We start from the raw sequence: 18,578 nt of genomic DNA, 5'->3' as shown, positions 1-18,578 counted from the left end.
AGTTTAAAATTTTTATGCAGATTTACAACTTGCATGCTTTTCAGTATATTCCTCCACTAACCCATCCCCACCACTTTCTCTCTACCCCTAAGTACCCATGAAGCTGATAGGAATTTATGCAGATGAGGCATCTTCAGCATGGAAAATATGCAGAAATAGCACAGCAAGTCTAAGAACGGGCACATGTAGATGGGAAGGAGAGAAGTGGCATTTTTCTGCTGTTTATATAATAAACATCTTTTTTTTGTATGGATATGTTTTATTGGTGTTTATCAGTTAAACACTGACAGAAGCCCCATATATAATGCAGCATAATTTAATATAAAACAATGTTGCGAAATATAGGTAAAAATAATGTTTTCCAAGATTTTTTTTTATTAATTTCAGCTCAGATTACTATACCTACAAAGAAGACATTTTTCTGGGAGATTAAGTATTTTTCCAGTCCTCCATTTATCTTGCCAGAAGTATATGGAATATTCATTGCCACGTGGACAAAGCAGCCAGGATGCTGCAGTGATGTATTTTCAGGGCTTCGTTTTCTTTAGCACATATCCTGAAGGAAGGTACAGCACTTGCAGCAGCATAGTCAAAGAAAGGTTGGCCAAAAGAGAGGAGGGGCCAGGGATAGATATGCATATTATCATCTGCCCTGAATGGTAGAGAACCAACAAGGGGAGACAACCAAACTTAATTGGATAAAGAGAGATAGCTTGCACGTGACTGACAGCTGAGAGATACGGTATCTTTAGCAAAGCAGGATATGCAAGGGCAAGAAAGGATGACACCCATATCTTGTATATCTCATAGTTATGTAGTATCCTTGGCTAAAGTAGTAGAGGAAAGGAGAATCAGGTAAACTAGTTGGGTCAAATGGTCCTTATCAGTCACCATCTACTATATTTTTGTGTTATGTCACTATGGTTATATTAATTTGATTATATATTGTATACTATAGCATTAAATAAAGAGCTCCTTGAAACAGCCTCATTGGGGCCCTTTTAGTAAAATGTGCTAAAATTTGTACTTACCATGGCTTAACGTGGGACCACACATAGTCAAAAGAACAAGTCCAGATTCTCTAAAGGGTGCCTAACTTAATTGGCAAAATCCTCTCAATAGCTTCAATAACTAAAAAAAATATATATATTTGTGGTAGCTACAAATTTTAGGCAGTACCTTTTGGGTACCACCTAAAATTCACACTATTTTTCATACTATTCACACTATTTTTATTTCCATTCACACTATTTTTATTTCAGTCATACATTCATGTTCCCTTTAGTGCATGATACCTGCTAAGAGTTAATGTGGGATTACTTACAATCTCCTATTTAGAAGGCAGTAAGTGGCATAGCGAGGGAGGTTGGGGCGGTGGTGTCCAGCATTGCCGCACTGTGTGCACCCCCCAATCTTTCCCACTGCTTGATCACCCCCTCCCCCCACCCCCAACCCCAGTGCGGTTACATATTATATAGAGAAATACCTTTCTCTGTCCCCAGTGGGCTCATTCAGGCTCATATGCAGACATGCATTGAATTTCTGGTCTTATTTGTGACTGGCTGGGCAAAGCTGGCTAAGTCTGAATATACCACCCTTTTAGGCGGTTGTCTTTGGCTGCTGAATTCAGATGGCAAGCTGCTGAATATTAGTGGTGACCATGGTATCCCCTGCTGAATATCGGTGGATAGTCAGCCTTGTGCTATTTAGACATCTGGGAGCCTTTCCTGGCTGTCTAAATAGGGTCCATCATCTTTACAATATCTTCTGGCTACAAAATCCACAGCTTAAGTGTTTGTTCAATTAAAAAAATATTTTCTCGTTTGTTTAAAATCTGCTACCTATAGAAGGATCTTCAAAAAATTTCCGCACTTTAATTTTTTTTATTAAATTAATTTTTTAATTTATACTATTTATTAAATATCTCAAAAGCAAATTACATCACTTTTCCACTTAATCACCCTGTTATGTGATATGTTTTTCCCGGCATCCTACTAACTTCTTAATGCCATCAGGAAAGAATGGTCTTGGTTGAGTGCGAAAATATGAAAGTGTGGAAACCTTTTAAAGAACCTTCGTAGTTTCATAAGAAGAAGGTGGCACCTTCCCTAGTACACGGCAACCATCCAATATCCACCTACACAGGGTGTGTAATCAATTTTTTAATGCCCAATAAATTGCTTTAATTCATGCTATAAAACATAGGGCTCCTAATTTGTTGGTTAGCGCATGCTAATTCAATTTAGTAGACACTGAATATTCCCTGTTAAAATTAATTTATGAAATACATGTACTGAAAAAAATCACCCCAAATCTGGAACTGTTTCTGAAAAAAATGCAAAGAAACCAAATTGTTCATGCCTGTGGATACCCTTACTAGCCAAAATATTTTCTTATGTCTACTTAAATAGATGACACATGTCTTGAACTGAAAAGTTATGACGGGATATAAATAAAGCGATTATTATTATACCTAGAGTATATAGAAGCTTCTCCATAGATTTCCTTTTCTGCTGCAGTTGGCCTTAGTTGTACTTTTCAGATATTTGATATTCTATTATTTTTGTTCTCACATACATAAAGAAAGCCTCTCTTTTATTCCCGTATACTATTTTAAGCATCTTGATATACCTCCTTGGTTGAGAATTAATAAAATTTTTAGGGCTCCTTTTACAAAGGTGTTCTAGCGCGTGCTAAAATGCTGCGCACGCTAGCCGCTACCACCTCCTTTTAAGCAGGCGGTAATTTTTCAGCTAGCGCACGCTAATCTTGTGTGTGCTAAAAATGTTAGCGCATCTTTGTAAAAGGAGCCCTTAATCTCAGAGTATATAAGATGATCCGCTATATCCTATACTGTAATTGTGATCCAACTCCCCCCAAATTTTATTCATTCATTCATTCACCATTTGCTATACCACTAAAATAAGACACGCAAGACTAAGCAGTTACAAACTAAGGAACAATAATAAAAATAACTCTTTAGTAAATAGGAAAGGAATATCAATCATATAAAGAGGACAGACAATCAGGCTTACAGAGATAGGGGACCACCAAGCAACAATCCAAGGTCATACAAGAAGAAAAAGCATGCTCAAAAGCCAAATCTTCAAGAGAGTCTTAAAATTTCTGATGGATCCTTCAGCACACAGGTCAAGCGGCATGCTGTTCCAAAAAGGGGGCTGCAGAGGAAAAGGCACGATCACGAGCTAGATATAGTCCTGGTAAAAAAAAAAAAAAACAACAAACAACCGATAGTCATTTAAGGAGCTAAGAATACAGGCTGGAGAATACGAAGTATAGCCAGAAAGAAGAGAGAATGTGAGGAACCCAGTGTCAGGTCAAAACCGCGGAAGACAAAGGCGCGCGCCGACAACTGAGCGCAGCGCGGAGGCGCACGCCGAAGAAAATAACTGTTTTTAGGGGCTCTGATGAGGGGGTGTGGAGGGGAACCCCCCCACTTTACTTTATACAGATCGCGCCGCATTGTGGGGGGGTTGGGGGGTTGTAACCCACCACATTTTACTGAAAACTTCACTTTTTCCCTAAAAATAGGGAAAAAGTTAAGTTTACAGTATAATGAGGGGGGGTTACAACCCCCCAAACCACCCACAACGCCGCCGTGATCTGTATTAAGTAAAGTGGGGGGCTTCCCAACAAACCCCCCCCCATCGGAGCCCCTAAAAACTGTCATTTTCTTTGGCGCGCGCCTCCGTCTTGCGCTCAGTTGTCGGCGCGCACCTTTGTCTTCCGCGGTTTTGTCTATGAACCAAGGAACCCTGACAAAAGACCTTGAAGGTGAGCAAGAACACTTTGGGTTCCTTTTACTAAGGTGCGCTAGCATTTTTAGCGCATGCGGGTAATTACCGCGCGCTACGCGTAAAATCTAATGCCAGCTCAATGCTGGCATTAAGGTGTAGCATGCGCTATTCCGCGTGTTAAAGCCCTAACACAGCTTAGTAAAAGGAGCGATTTGTATTGAATTTGATAGGTTACTGGGAGCCAATGATATTATTTTAATAAAGGTGTAATGTGATCACTGGGGCATGAATGAGTGAAAAGGCGAACAGCCGTATTCTGTAGTGTCTAGAGTCTCTTAATAGTGGATTTACCTGCACCAAGAAGCACTATATTACATTATCAGCAGACTTCAGAATATAACCTGAAGAAAGCCACAGCATGGTGGCTGAAACGTCGGTTTCTACCTGACACAGATGCAGCGAGACCCAGAAACCTGCAACACGCACAATGCCAGCTGCAGAAACCCTGAGAGAATATCATCTTTTCTAATTAGAGAATAAATACTGAATAACACCATGTCATTAGACCTGCTTTGGCTTGATTCATCTAATTTGCCGTAGCCGCCACTCTCCATCTTCCCAGAGACTACCGTATTATCACTCATATACCGCGTACCCGTGTAAAACACGCACACGGGTATAGCACGCGAGAAACTGTAATTTATGTAAATACATTTTTATATACCACGCACACCCCTATACCGCGCATGCCGCCCCGACTCTCCCGTCACTGCCCGACTCTCCTTTAGCCCGCCCCGACTCTCCTCTGGCCAGCCCGACTCTCCTTTAGCCCGCCCCGACTCTCCTCTGGCCAGCCCGACTCTCCTTTAGCCCGCCCCGACTCTCCTCTGGCCAGCCTGACTCTCCTTTAGCCCGCCCCGACTCTCCTCTCCCCCTTGAAGTTCTGTCCCCCCTTGAAGTCCTGTCCCCACCCTAAAAGCCTGATGCCCCCCCCCGATGTCCGATTCAACCCCCCCCCCCCCGCAGGACCGCTCGCACCCCCACCCCGAAGGACCGCTCGCGCTCGAACCTGCACCTGCACCCCCACCCTGAAGGACCGCCGGCGGTCCTGCCCCTTCTCTTAGCCCTGCGTCTACGCTGCTTCCTCTTCCGGCGGTCCCGCCCTTTCTCTGATGTCAGAGGAAGCAGCAGGACGACGGTAGGCAGCTTCTACATGATGGGGGGGTGGGGAGGCTGTAGGGGTGTGAGCGGTCCTTTGGGGTGGGGGTGCGGGTGCGTGTTTGAGCGCGAGCGGTCCTTCAGGGTGGGGGGGTGAGCGGTCCTGCGGGGTGAATCGGACGTCAGGGGAGGGGAACTATGTAAAAAAAAGGGGATAACGCGCTCACGAATATAACACGCATGGTTATACTCGGTTTGTAAAAATCATGTATAACGCGCGCGTTATATGCGTGAAAATACAGTAGTTGTCCAGGGGAAGAGTAAATGTTGACGCTTGTGAGAGATTGTGTAATAGAAAGATAAACTCAGAAAATTAATGATAATACAAAATAAAAGGCAAATGACCACCATGACTGTGTGTCTGTACAGGTGGGAAATTATCATCAATTATTAGTATTAATAATAGTTCAATCTGTCCATAAAAATATTTGGACAAAAGTGCTAAAGAAATCTAATCTTATCATAGAAGTTATTGATATATCCCAATAAATAATAATTATTATTATTACTATTAATCATCATTGTCATCATAATAATAAAAAGCAGAGAAAGACATGCTCATGTGAGACTGAAAATACACTTCCAAATCTGGCTGATGATGGAAGTTTGAAGACAAACACTGCCTATAGGATTTCTCAGGCAATCCTCGAGCAAAATTTATATAAAAAAAATAATCCTAATATTTGAATTTGATAGAAATTGCATCAACGTATGAAGTCCTTTCCCTACCCATTTCACTTCGCCCTTCACCCACTGCATCTGTGCTTCATAAAATAAAAACCACAAAATATGAAGTGGGAACCAGTGAAAGAGAGGAAATATTAGTAAGGTGATTACTTCCAGATGTCTTTCTTTCTCTGCTCTACGCTGTCTAGCCATGCTGAAATGTAGCAGAGTAAAGGACTGAATTATCTCCAGACTCCATGGTATCCTTCAGCTTCTTATGCAGTTATATGCGAAATGTTCCAGGTGCACAATATTCACAATTAGGATTACGAGTGAATTATCAATACCTGTAGCAATAAAACCAAGAAGTAAAATGAACTCAGAATGGTGGAAGTGGGAGAGCAGTGAGAATCAGAGGCTGAATATTGGGTCTGCAGAAGCAGATGCAGAGTGAAAATGGAATTGTCCCTTCAAGCACTGCAATGTGGCATTTATGCTGCCCTTCCATTGTGAGGAAGTAGAGAATGGCACGGGGACAAAATTTTCCCCGTCCCCGTGGGAATTCATTTTCCCGTCCCCGCAAGTTCTTTTCCTGTCCCTGCCCCATTCCTGCGAGCTCCATCCTCATCTGCACAAGCCTCAAACACTTTAAAATCACAAGTGTTCGAGGCTTGTGCAGTTAAGGCAGAGTTTACGGGAATGTGGTAGGGACAGGGACAATGATAAAACTTGCGAGGATGGAACGGGGAAATTGAGTTCCTAAGGGGACGGTGAAAAATTTGTCTCCGTGTATTTTCTATGAAGAAGCTCCTATCACTTGCTCACCATATAGTCTTACTATTCATTGGCTCTTGGATGGAGTGTAAACTCAGAGGCAGAAAAAAAATGGGAGTGATAGAGGAGAACTATCTATCTATCTACCTTTCAGTTTGTGTGGTTAAAATAATATGATTAAACTTAAATATTAAGAAACATTTATGTAGACAACAAATAATATATCAATAAACAAACCATTATAGCACAATGCTACATGGCCATGTTTTGACATCTTGTGTCTGCATTGGCCAATATTCACTCTAAAGCAGAGGTGTCAAAGTCCCTCCTCGAGGGCCACAATTCAGTCGGGTTTTCAGTATTTTCCCAGTGAATATGCATGAGATCTATTAGCAAACAATGAGAGCAATGCATGCAAATAGACCTCATGCATATTCATTGGGGAAATCCTGAAAACTGGACTGGATTGTGGCCCTCAGGGAGGGACTTTGACACCTCTGCTCTAAGGTATGCAGGAGTCCTCCAACTGCATTCCTGCCCATGGGGAGTGCTGTTTAATAATCATGCTTTCAATTCTGGAGACCACACTACCGGAAAGATGTGTTGAGAATTGAGTCAGTTCAGCGAATGGCTACCAGGATGGTCTTGGGGCTCAGGGATCTCACGTATGAAGAAAGGCTAAAAAAACTGCGGATGTACTCACTGGAGGAGCGAAGAGTGAGGGGGGGACATGATTGAGACCTTTAAGTATATCACGGGACATATAGAGGTGAAAGATGATATCTTCAGTCTTACAGGGCCCTCGGTAACCAGAGGACATTCGCTGAAAATCAGGGTGGGAAATTTCAAGGTGACGCTAGGAAGTACTTCAGAACAAACAAACCAAAAAAACTGCAGGTGAATGTACACGATGAAGGCAGTCTTTATTGTGACAAATAAATCTTTTGAATAAAACCTTTTACCAGGTAAGGGACCCAACACGGTCCGTGTTTCGGACTAACCTTCGTCAGGGGTCCACTTTTGATAAAGGGAATTTTATCAAAAGGAAAAAAAGAGCCTTGAGCAAGTAACAATAGTTGACACGCTGAAAAGACCGCCGGCTCAAGGCTCTTTTTTTCCTTTTGATAAAATTCCCTTTATCAAAAGTGGACCCCTGACGAAGGTTAGTCCGAAACACGGTCCGTGTTGGGTCCCTTACCTGGTAAAAGGTTTTTATTCAAAAGATTTATTTGTCACAATAAAGACTGCCTTCATCGTGTACATTCACCTGCAGTTTTTTTGGTTTGTTTGTTCTGGATTGTCTTTCACTGCAGAGAGTTGGACCCTGGTTTTCCCTTGTTTTGGTTTGTTGCTAGGAAGTACTTCTTCACCGAAAGGGTGGTCGATCATTGGAACGAGCTGCCTCAGCAGGTGATTGAGGCCAACAGCGTGTCAGATTTTAAGAGAAAATGGGATATTCACGTGGGATCTATAGGGGAGTAAAAGTCAGGGAGTGGGTCATTGGTATGGGCAGACTCGATGGGCTATGGCCCTTTTCTGCCATCAATGTCTATGTTTCTATGTAAAGGTAGGCAGATTCTCTGGAATCCTGCAAAACTTGCCTGTCCCTTGCTATTGAAAATGTAATGCCAAACAGCACATCCCATTAGTGAGAATGTAGGTGAAGAATTCCCACACAGTTTAGAGAGAACATTGATCAAGGGCATTATTTATAAATGCTAAGAAAAATGCACTCTAAAACTTTGTTTTAAGGCGGATGTTAGCAACCCAGAAAGTCTATATATGAAGGTCTTTTTACTAAAGCACATTCCCCTGGATTCTATATATGACACTTTGAACTGCATGTGCAAATTTGGCCGTGTGGTAAATTTGCATGTGCAAATTAATTGAATAATGAACCAAACTGTGCTGATAATTGGGCACTAACCTGGTGTTAATCCCTGTGCATAAATTTGGCACAGATCCTTCTAATTCAGTGTCTCACAAACTTTCCATCCAGTGGCACACTAATCTCAGTGCCCCGGCCGGAAGTGTGCAGTCGTCACCATGATGATGTCACACGTCTACGTTCACGCATGTGCGGAGGCCCATTTGGCTGCGACCCACTTCTGTGGAGGGATTCAGGAGGTGCGGGGAGAGGAGGAGAAATGCTGGCGAGGAGGAGTCTTCCGCTGACTGCCTACAGGAGGTGCCTCTTGCTGCGAGAGGCGCATCCTGTAGGCAATCAGCTGGACGGATGACTCTCCTCCTCGCCAGTGTGTCACGGCACACCTGAAATCTCAGGAGGCACACTATTTGTGATACACTGCTCTAGTTCTATAACAAGCCTAATTACTAGGAACATCCCTGCTCCGCCCATGACCCTCCTATGACCACACCCCCTTTTCAGATCCTTGCACTAGAATTTATGCACACCTCTTCATAGAATCCAATTAAAAAGACGTGCACATAAATTCTAATCATTGCCAATTAGTTCCAATAATTGCTTGTTTTCATTGGTGTAAATGGTCATGTCTAAATGTAAGAACACACTAGAACTGGCACAATGCACACGCTCAAAAGGTTAAATTTAACTTCAGATTTACCAGTTTTAAACAGTGCTCAGATGTTTAAATCCTAGACCAAACCACGGGACACGTCCGAGCTTTTAGTTGTCTGTGTCTGGACTTTTAATCATCGCACTTGTTTTTGACTGCAATATTGTCCACTTTTTTGAATTTGGTAATCAAAAGTCACTTAATCTGATGGTGTTTGCACTCCTTTGGGTTCTGACGCATTTCGCAGCTGCTGCTTCAGAAAACCCGCACTGCGTGACGCTGAGGGCTCCTTTTACTAAACTGTGCTAGCGGTTTTAGCGCGCGCTTAGCGCGTGCTGCATTGCCGCACGCGCTAGACGCTAACGCCACCATTGAGCTGGCGTTAGTTTTTAGCATGTAGCGTGGGGGCAGCATGCGCTAATCTGCAGCGCGCGCTAAAAATGCTAGCACACCTTAGTAAAAGGAGACCTGACTGAAAGTGGTCTGTCTCTAAATTGCCTTCACTCTTACATGCATTTAACCTTTTCAGAGTTTGCATTGTGCCAGTTCTCGCATGTTGGGTTTTTTTTAATTTTTTTTTGTTAGCTTCTATGCTGGCCAGCTTTATATGACTATAAGTTCCCTGGTTGTGTGAGCATGCTGAAATGTAGTCACAGTTCTCAGTGCCATTCTAAACTGCACCTAACTGTAATTGTGGTTTTTAGTGCTAAGCGTTATTTTTTTTTTGGACACTGATATTTTAGGCGCCATGTATGAATTCCTCCTCATTATGGCAATAGTGCATGTTAATCAGCAATTAGCACAGATTAAATTCCCCATAATGAGTGTTAATTGCCCACCAAAAACCAACCTAAAACTCCAACAGCATATAGTTCAAAACAAAATTCTTGTGGAATTAGGATTCTCAGTCAGACGGTGAGGAAAAAAATAGCTTATGCTAGTTTTTCATGAATAATGCAGTTTGCAAAGCTTAGTAATAGAGAATGACACGGTGACAAAATTCATCACTGTTCCCATCCCCGTGGATAACCACGGGAAATAATGCCATGTCATTTTCTAGTGTCTATTTCAACCTCAGTCCTTCTACACCAGCATTCTTCAAAGCAAAGCTTGCGGGTCAGTGGTTGTGGCCATTCATACTCTGATTCTTATGTGAGCCAAGGATAATGAAGCCATTGTGACATCACTGATGTGATTGGCTCTTAGGCACTGGTGAATGAGGCATTATGACATCACAATATCTGCTCTGGATACCAGAGACTGTCATTCTGTAGTGTCTGTTTCAACCTCAGTCCTTCTACACCAGCATTCTTCAAAGCAAAGCTTGTGGGTCAGTGGTTGTGGCCATTCATACTCTGATTCTCCCTCTCTCCTTAAAGAATGACATGAAGATGGTTTTCCACAGTTATCTGCGGGGACGGGAACGGTGATGGATTTTGTCACCGTGTCATTCTCTACTTAGTAACTCCACAGATGTTGCTAACTCCCCTCCCCACCGTCACCTTCCCCCTTTCCCTTTTGGAGCAGTGAACCACTAATGCATAGCTCAATGCTCCTAAGGAGCAATGTACAGGTAACCCCATTCCTTTTTTTAACCCCGATCCCTTCTCAATTTTCCAATAACTCCCATCCTTGATATTTCTTCAAATACCCTGATCCCCTGTCTAAACCTCCATTAAACTACCGACCTATTACACCTCCTAGCACTTTGTGGGGCTCTCCTTGGCTGGTAGCTGGGAGCAGCAATGATTCTTGAATGCTCCTGCCCCAATGACTTCCTGATTCAAAATGGCAGCCTCAACCTGTTCCTGGCAGTCTTGCATTGCTGAGGGTACTGCAGGTTAGTGGATCCTGTAGTACATTTTTCACTATAAAAGTGTTATTGTAGCATAGGTTAGGAACTAGTCCTTATCTAGTTGCTCAAAGACACTTAAAAGCAGAACAAGAAGCACTATTCTGTCAGATATATGGAGGGAGGATTATTGGTTTCAAAAATAAATTTAGCTGCCAGGCAGATCAATACAGACCTACAAAAGAGGATTTTCAAAGCATCAGACTAGATTGCACATAAAAGAAAAACTTAAGTTGGGCTTTTTTTTTTTTTAGTTCAATATATTTATTAATTTCATATAAAAGTATCAAATACAAACAAAGAATAACAGAAACAAAGACCAATTCTGCACAATGAGAAGTACAAGTGGCAATCCCATAATACAGTAGCTAAGTGATCAGATATAAGTATACTGCAAATCTTTGCACAGAGAACGTACAAGTTTTATAATCTCGAAACAGTTATAACGAGGCACAGTATGAGTCAAAAGGAAGCCAGTCTATTGACACTCAAGATGTCTGGGCCAAGGATACTGGTTTATCTCTGGACGAGGCTCAGTGGAGCACAGTTTGGATGGAATCAATCACATCTTTACACTCTTCATCTGTAACTTAAATCTGCTTACTTTCTGTTACACAGAGCCTTTTGGACACCCTATAAACTATCTAAACTCCCGGATGCGACTACAAATCTTTGTTGGTCGTGCAAGACACACATTGGCACTTTTTTAGATCGCATGATTTTCTCCTGTCCACATATTAGTCCTTACTGGGCAAAAATATGGGAGACGATCTGTAATATACTCCATATTGAAGAAGATCTATCACTAGCAATAATTATTTATAGTGATATAGGTCTAAAGTGCTCTCTAGGAAAATCTGATGTTCATTTACTGAAATGTCTTCCATTAATCACCATAAAAACTATACTTACCAATTGGAAACACCCTGACTCTTCATCGTACAACTCCTGGTGGAATATAGTTTGCTTGAATGTAAAATATGAGAGAATAATAGCAGAAAAGAGTGGTTCTTTGCACAAGTTTCATATAATCTGGGTTCCTTTTGACTCATACTGTGCCTCAAAAACTTAAGGGCTCCTTTTACGAAGGTACGCTAGGGTTTTTAGCGCACGCACAAAATTACCGTGCGCTATAGCGCCCGGCAACCGAAAATCTACCACCTCCTAAAAAGGTAGAAGCGGTAGTGGCTAGTGCGCTTGGAAATGTAACGCGCACTATTTGGCGCGTTAAGGCCCTAGCGCACCTTTGTCAAAGGAGACCTAAGTTTTAATAGACAGAACAGTGATGGCTTCCTTTCAGAGTAACCATGAACAATTTATTAAGAAGTGATAAAAACCGAAATCATGGAAAAACTCTTAAAATTTTTAAAAAGAAAGAAAATGTAAACTTCAATATTAATAATAATAATAATAATAATAATTTTATTCTTGTATACCGCATTACCATGGAAGTTCTATGCGGTTTACAGATGAAGAGACTGTACATTTACAGCGAAGTTACATTTTAAGCGATGCTACGTTTACATTTTTGGCGATGTTACATTTACGGTGAAGTTATTTTACAGCTAGGTTATATTTGCAGAGAAGTTACATTTGCTATAAGTTACATAGAGCGGTGTTACATACAGTATACGAACCCACACATTGACTATTTAAAAAAAATATTTCCAGGAGAGGGTTTGTCATAGGTGGGAGTAGGCATTCCTACATTATCCAGAGAGGAAGTAGTATGCTCTCGAGTATGCAGTTGCTGTGTACTTGACATTAGTACTCAACCTGCATTGAAACATTTTTTTAAATCCCCCTATGAGTGCTATGTTAAATCTGGCCTTACTCTCAGATTCTATATATGGCACCAGCATTTGGGTACCCAAATTTCAGTGCCTTTCCGAGATGCACACACAACTTAATTGGCTAACAAGCTATTAATGAGCAATATTTAGATACTAAACACTAGTTATCGATGCTAATTGGCAGCAATTAGGATTCATGCATACATCTTGCCGCAAGCTGTTCTGCAAAGTTGGGCGGCTAAATCCCATAGCTCGCAACTCAAAGGGGGAGTGGCCATGGGAGGGGGAAGGGCATGTCAAAGGCATTCCAGAAAGTTGTACACACAACTTGAGTGCCAGCATTTATACCAGGTTTCAGCAGGCATAAGTCTGGTACCCAAAGTTAAGGTGCAGGGATCAACACTAACTTTAATTCTACAAAGGGCATGCACCCTTTATAAAATCAAGCTTGGTACCAATTTTTTCTCGCACCCATTTTTGCATGCCTTTTCTAGAATATAGCCCTATGTGTGCAGGAAAATCCCGAGTTAAAACACGCTACACCCAGAATGCACGGCACCTTAGTAAAAGGGCCCCTCAGTGAGCAGTAAAGCAGTAAAGCCTGCAGCTGCTGATCACATGTCAATCATGTGACAGCACTGTTTAGAGACTCACGCCTTCAGCAAAGGTAGGTGCTTGAAATGTAGGTCATTAACATACACCTAACAAAGCTTAAAATGATATATTGCGGGATGCACTCAGGCATCCTGTGGTGACTGCCAAATAAACAAGTGCCAACCACACATTTAAAAAAATGTATATATATATATATTTTTCTTTTGAGGGAACATGCCAGGAGGGCAGAGAGTGAGTGTTCGTGCACTAATCATCTAGCGTAGCTACATTACCACTTGCTAACTGGTTAGCACAGGAATACCGCGTGAGCCCTAACCACTTACAAAATGGGTGACGAAAAGTGCTCATGCGGTAACATTTTTTAATGGATGCATGCTAATAGTAAAATTCGTGCATAACCATTTATACAAAGAAATAGAAAAAGGGCATTTTTACAGATGCAGTAAAAATGGTCTTAGCATTGGGAAAAACCCACAAAAGAGTAAAAACACCCTTTAGATAATACATGGGGAGGGGAATTTACACCTCTCCAAGCTACTGACCAAGACGACCAACTACAAAACATTCAGGAAAGAACTGAAAACTATTCTCTTCAAAAAATTTGTCAAATGATCTAACTAAAACCTTATAAACCCTTCCTCAGATCCCATCGCTCATGTTATCCATCAATTCTTGCAAACTCATTCTATCTATCAACTTTGTAAGCTCCCTGGTAATGCCCAGACCAATTCTCTTTCGTAAACCGCCTAGAACTGAAAGGTATTGGCGGGATAGAAAACAATAATGTAATGTAATGTCCAGGTTAAGGCATAGAAAATTGTCATATTATTTTATTTTTAGAAAAGCCTCTGTCAGATCTAAGTAAGTCACTTAATATATACAGGGAGTAATAATTTTAGAAAGCTGCACATGGGGAAAATTATATAGGGCCAAGTTTACCAAAGAGCTTTAGTATTTTTGCACTTAATGTGGGTTAAGTGCAGTAACTGTTGGGGGCATAGAGGTGGTGTTAAGTTGGTTAGCTTGCATTATTCACCATGCATTAACTGCAATGCACAGGATATGCCCAATCTCTGCCCATACTCTACCCACTCTTTGCCTCATCTTGCCCTAAGCAGGGGACACCCCTTTTAACTAAAGCTTAGTGTACATTAAAGCCTCCTTTTACCAAGATGCGCTAGCGTTTTTAGCGCACGCACAAAATTACCGCGCGCCAAACCGTGCGGTACGCTTCTAGAATAACACCAGCTCAATGCTGGCGTTAAGGTCTAGCGCGTGGGGCAATTTAGCATGCGCTATTCCGCGCGCTAAGGCCCTAACCCACCTTTGTAAAAGGAGCCCCAAATGCAGCACATCCTATATTGTACTTATAAGCCACATGGCACTTAGCTTACGTTAATGTCCATTAGTGCATGTTAAGCTTTAGGAAAGGACCCCCTTAGGCCCAGATTCACAAACAATTTGCCTTACATTAGGTGCCAGCAGGTACCAAGATCGCACCTATCTGCGCCTAAAGTATGTATAAGTGGTGTGATAATTGGTCATGCCATTAAAATCCAATTAAACCCTCATTTAAAAAATAGCTGCTGCTACACGGCCTCCAGGACTGGCGCCTAGGTCCCTGGTAGCTAGAAGTGCATAGTAATACCGAAACTCAAGAAGCAGGCATGTTTAGGGGCAGCGCCGGACTTTGGAGTAAATATGCACCACTGGCCATGATTCTGCCAAGACCCTAGGTGCCTGTTAAACCCTGGCCTATATTTCCGGTGCCTGGGGTCCCTGCTCACTGCAATTCTTGAAACAGCACCTGTCTGGTGGAATTCTGTATGTCATATATACAAAATGGAACTCACAATAGCAACGCAAAAAGGTTATATTAGTAAATTTCAGAAAGTCTGGGGACCATTAACAGATTTTTGTAATGAATGATTAACTTTTCCCATGATAAGATATTTGATTAGGGGGGAAAAGGGGTGGGTTTTACTTGTTGTTATTATATAATACATGAGTATTTGAATAGTTTTCACAGTAAGGATGATTTTATGTATTATTGAATAGGGAGGGAGGGGTGGGGGATTATTATATTCAATTAGAATGATTTAAATTTTAGATTTCTTACATAATATTTAAAATATTATAGAATATTAATTTGTAATGAAATGTTAAACTTTATGCTTATATGAGAGTTAATCAAGTGTGTATCTTTAAGTTCATATGAGTTTAATTACTACACTTGTTGTAACATAAAAAAATGAATAAAGAATTTAAAAAAAAAAGAAAAAGAAACAGCACCTGTCTGTGATTGACACAAAGCAGGTGCCCGTTTTGTAGACACCACTTCCAGAATCAGCCCCTTAGTGTGCTGGCTAATTTAACGTGCATTAGCTGTTAGCATGTACTAGCAATAACAATTGTTAGGTGCCATTGACTCGTGGTCAAGTCCTAGCGACTTAATGATATCATCAAGTTTTCATGGCAGAATATAGAAGCAGATTGCCAGGCCTTTCTTCTGCGCAGTATAAATTCAATGTCGATGCCGTTGTCGCATCAAATGCGATCCTCCGCCTCCAGTACTGCCCATCTGCTGTTGCCCAGGTCATCATTAATCTGGCATCTCCACTGAGTCATGTCTGCCTTGGGAGGCCCTGCCGGCAGTGAAACTACCGACGACATAGCTTTCAACTTCTCAGATGAACGCAAGCCCCAGTGGCACGACAAGCCCATGTACCATTATGATTACCACGTACTGATCACCTCCGTCATTTCGGAAGGGGTGCCGTTCACCACTACCCTTTGAAGCCTACCTCCAAGCCAGTTCCCCACCCATTTCGTCAATGTGTCACCCAATCCTATAGAACTCATCTTGCTCAGCAACCTGCGGTGTGGTACGCTATCGAATGCTTTGCTAAAGTCCAGGTATACGATGTCCAGGGACTCCCCAACATCCGGCTTCCTCCGCCTCCGCTAACAATTTAGTGCACCTTAGTAAGCATGTTCTATAGAGATCTCTCTCATACATATATGTGGGAGCAATACCCTGCTTTCAGGGTTCAATTATTTTATTATTCATTTACACAGAGGAAATGTCTTTGCCATACATTAACTGATTGGCAGCCACTACACATTAATTTTGGCAATTAATGCATGATAACAGCAAAGGACAACCTCATTTTAATAAATAGGATCACAATCCCCTGGATTCTATAAGGGTTGCCCAAAGTTGGGTGCCCAAATTTTGGCACAATTAAGTTTCAAGTTTATTAGGATTTTATATACCGCCTATCAAGGTTATCTAAGTGGTTTTTACAATCAGGTACTCAAGCATTTTCCCTATCTGTCCCGGTGGGCTCACAATCTATCTAACGTACCTGGGGCTATGGAGGACTGAGTGACTTGCCCAGGGTCACAAGAAGCAGCGCGGGGTTTGAACCCACAACCCCAGGGTGCTGAGGCTGTAGATCCAATCATTGCGCCACACACTCCTCCACAATCCTGAGATCCACACACAATTAATTAGTTAACAAGCTGATAACAGTCAATAATTGGATGATAACAATTAATTATTGATGTCAATTGGCACTAAACTAAAAACATAAGAATTGTCGCTGCTGGGTCAGACCAGTAGTCCATCGTGCCCAGCAGTCCGCTCACTATTCTATAAATCTGGGTGCCAAAATCACATAATGGGTAACCCAAAAAAGGGTATGGCTATGAGGAGGGCATGGACAGATCAGGGGCAATCTAAAAATTTGGGCATAGTGTTATAGAATAGCTCCATTTACATACCCAAGTGCCATGAGGATATAAAGGATTTTTTTTTTTTTTTTTTTACTAAACCCACAGCAAAAATGGCCTTAGCATTCCCTTACATGGGTCTTTCCCGCTCACTAAGGCCACTTGTGCTGCATCCGCAAACTGGCAATCAGCGCACAGCCATTAAAACTATTACTGCATCAGCCCTTACCATTTTGCAGGTTGTAAGGGCCTACACATTAATCCCGTGCTAATCAATTAGCAAGTGGCAATACCCCACGTGCTCAGTAACACTGTCACTTCCAATCTCCACCCCAAAAATGACCCTTTCTACAAAAATATAAAATATTTCTTTAGCGTGCAGTGTGTGCGCACAAAGGCCCAGATTCTACAAGCAACGCCGTTATGAAGGTGCTAATAGGCGCTCTACCGGTGCCTAAGTTAATTGTTCTAATTGCCTATTAACAGCATGGTAATTGACTGCACCATTAACAACCAATTTAAAACAAACTAAAAGAAAAAAGTACGCACCCCGAGGCACCTAAAAAACACAGTGCCGGAATCATGTCTACGCAGATGCTTAGCGGCACTGAACATCAAAAGAGATGTGGTTATGGGCAGGATTGACATTTGGTGCCTCTAAGCATGATTCTACGTCAAAGGTAGGCTCCAGAAATGTAGGCCATAGTTTTAGAGGCCTACATTTCTGGCGCCTACCTTCTTCGCAGGACATGATTCTGAAAATAGTGGCATAATCTGAGTGACACACAACTGCCGTTTTTTTTTTCAGGCGCCTGCTGATTGCAGTGCTGCTTTCAGAATCTGGGCCAAATTGGCAAATTTACTGTGGGATGCCTTAGCGCATCCCGCGGTAGGCATCTCTAGCTCACGGTAAGAACGTTTTAGGACTCACCACAGTTTAGTAAAAGAACACCAAAGAACATAAGAACATAAGAAGTTGCCTCTACCGGGTCAGACCAGGGGTCCATCTTCCCAAGCAGTCCGCTCTCGCGGCAGCCCATCAGGTCCATGACCTGTAAGTGATTCTTTGTCTAAAACCCTTTAATCCCCATCTTTCTTCTATCTATACCCTTTCATGATCTTATCTCTACCTCTGTCTATATCCCTCAATCCCCGTATCCTTCAGGAACTTGTCCAATCCCTCTTTAAATCCCCTTAATGTACTCTGTCCTATCACATCCTCCGGTAGCACATTCCAGATGTCCACCACCCTCTTGAGTGAAGAAAATTTCCTAGCATTGGTTCTAAACTTGTCCCCTTTCAATTTCTCCGAGTGCCCCCTTGTTCTTGTAGTTCCCAATAGGCTGAAGAAACTGTCCCTTTCTACCTTCTCTATGCCCCTCATGCCCCTCTATCATGTCTCCTCTGAGTCTTCACTTCTCCAGGGTAAAGAGCCCCAGCCATTCCAGCCTCTCTCCGTATGAAAGGTTTTCCATACCTTTTATCATTCTTGTCGCTCTTCTCTGAACCCTCTCAAGTATCTCCATGTCCTTCTTTAGGTACGGCAACCAATATTGGACACAGTACTCCAGATGCAGTCGTACCATCGCGTGGTATAGCGGCATGATAACTTCCTTCGTTCTGGTTGTAA

At 42.0% G+C, this 18,578-nt stretch overlaps 1 protein-coding gene across 2 annotated transcripts in view; it reads left to right on the top strand.

The window, feature by feature from the left end:
• TNMD (tenomodulin) overlaps nt 1-18,578 on the top strand; it is a 163,730-nt gene that overhangs the window by 1,124 nt on the left and 144,028 nt on the right. The window lies entirely within an intron of this gene.

The sequence above is a fragment of the Geotrypetes seraphini genome, chromosome 5, assembly GCF_902459505.1.
Source record: "Geotrypetes seraphini chromosome 5, aGeoSer1.1, whole genome shotgun sequence".
Taxonomy (NCBI): domain Eukaryota; kingdom Metazoa; phylum Chordata; class Amphibia; order Gymnophiona; family Dermophiidae; genus Geotrypetes; species Geotrypetes seraphini.
The sequence above is the reverse complement of the archived record's forward strand: the minus strand, read 5'-3'. Positions and strand labels throughout refer to the sequence as shown.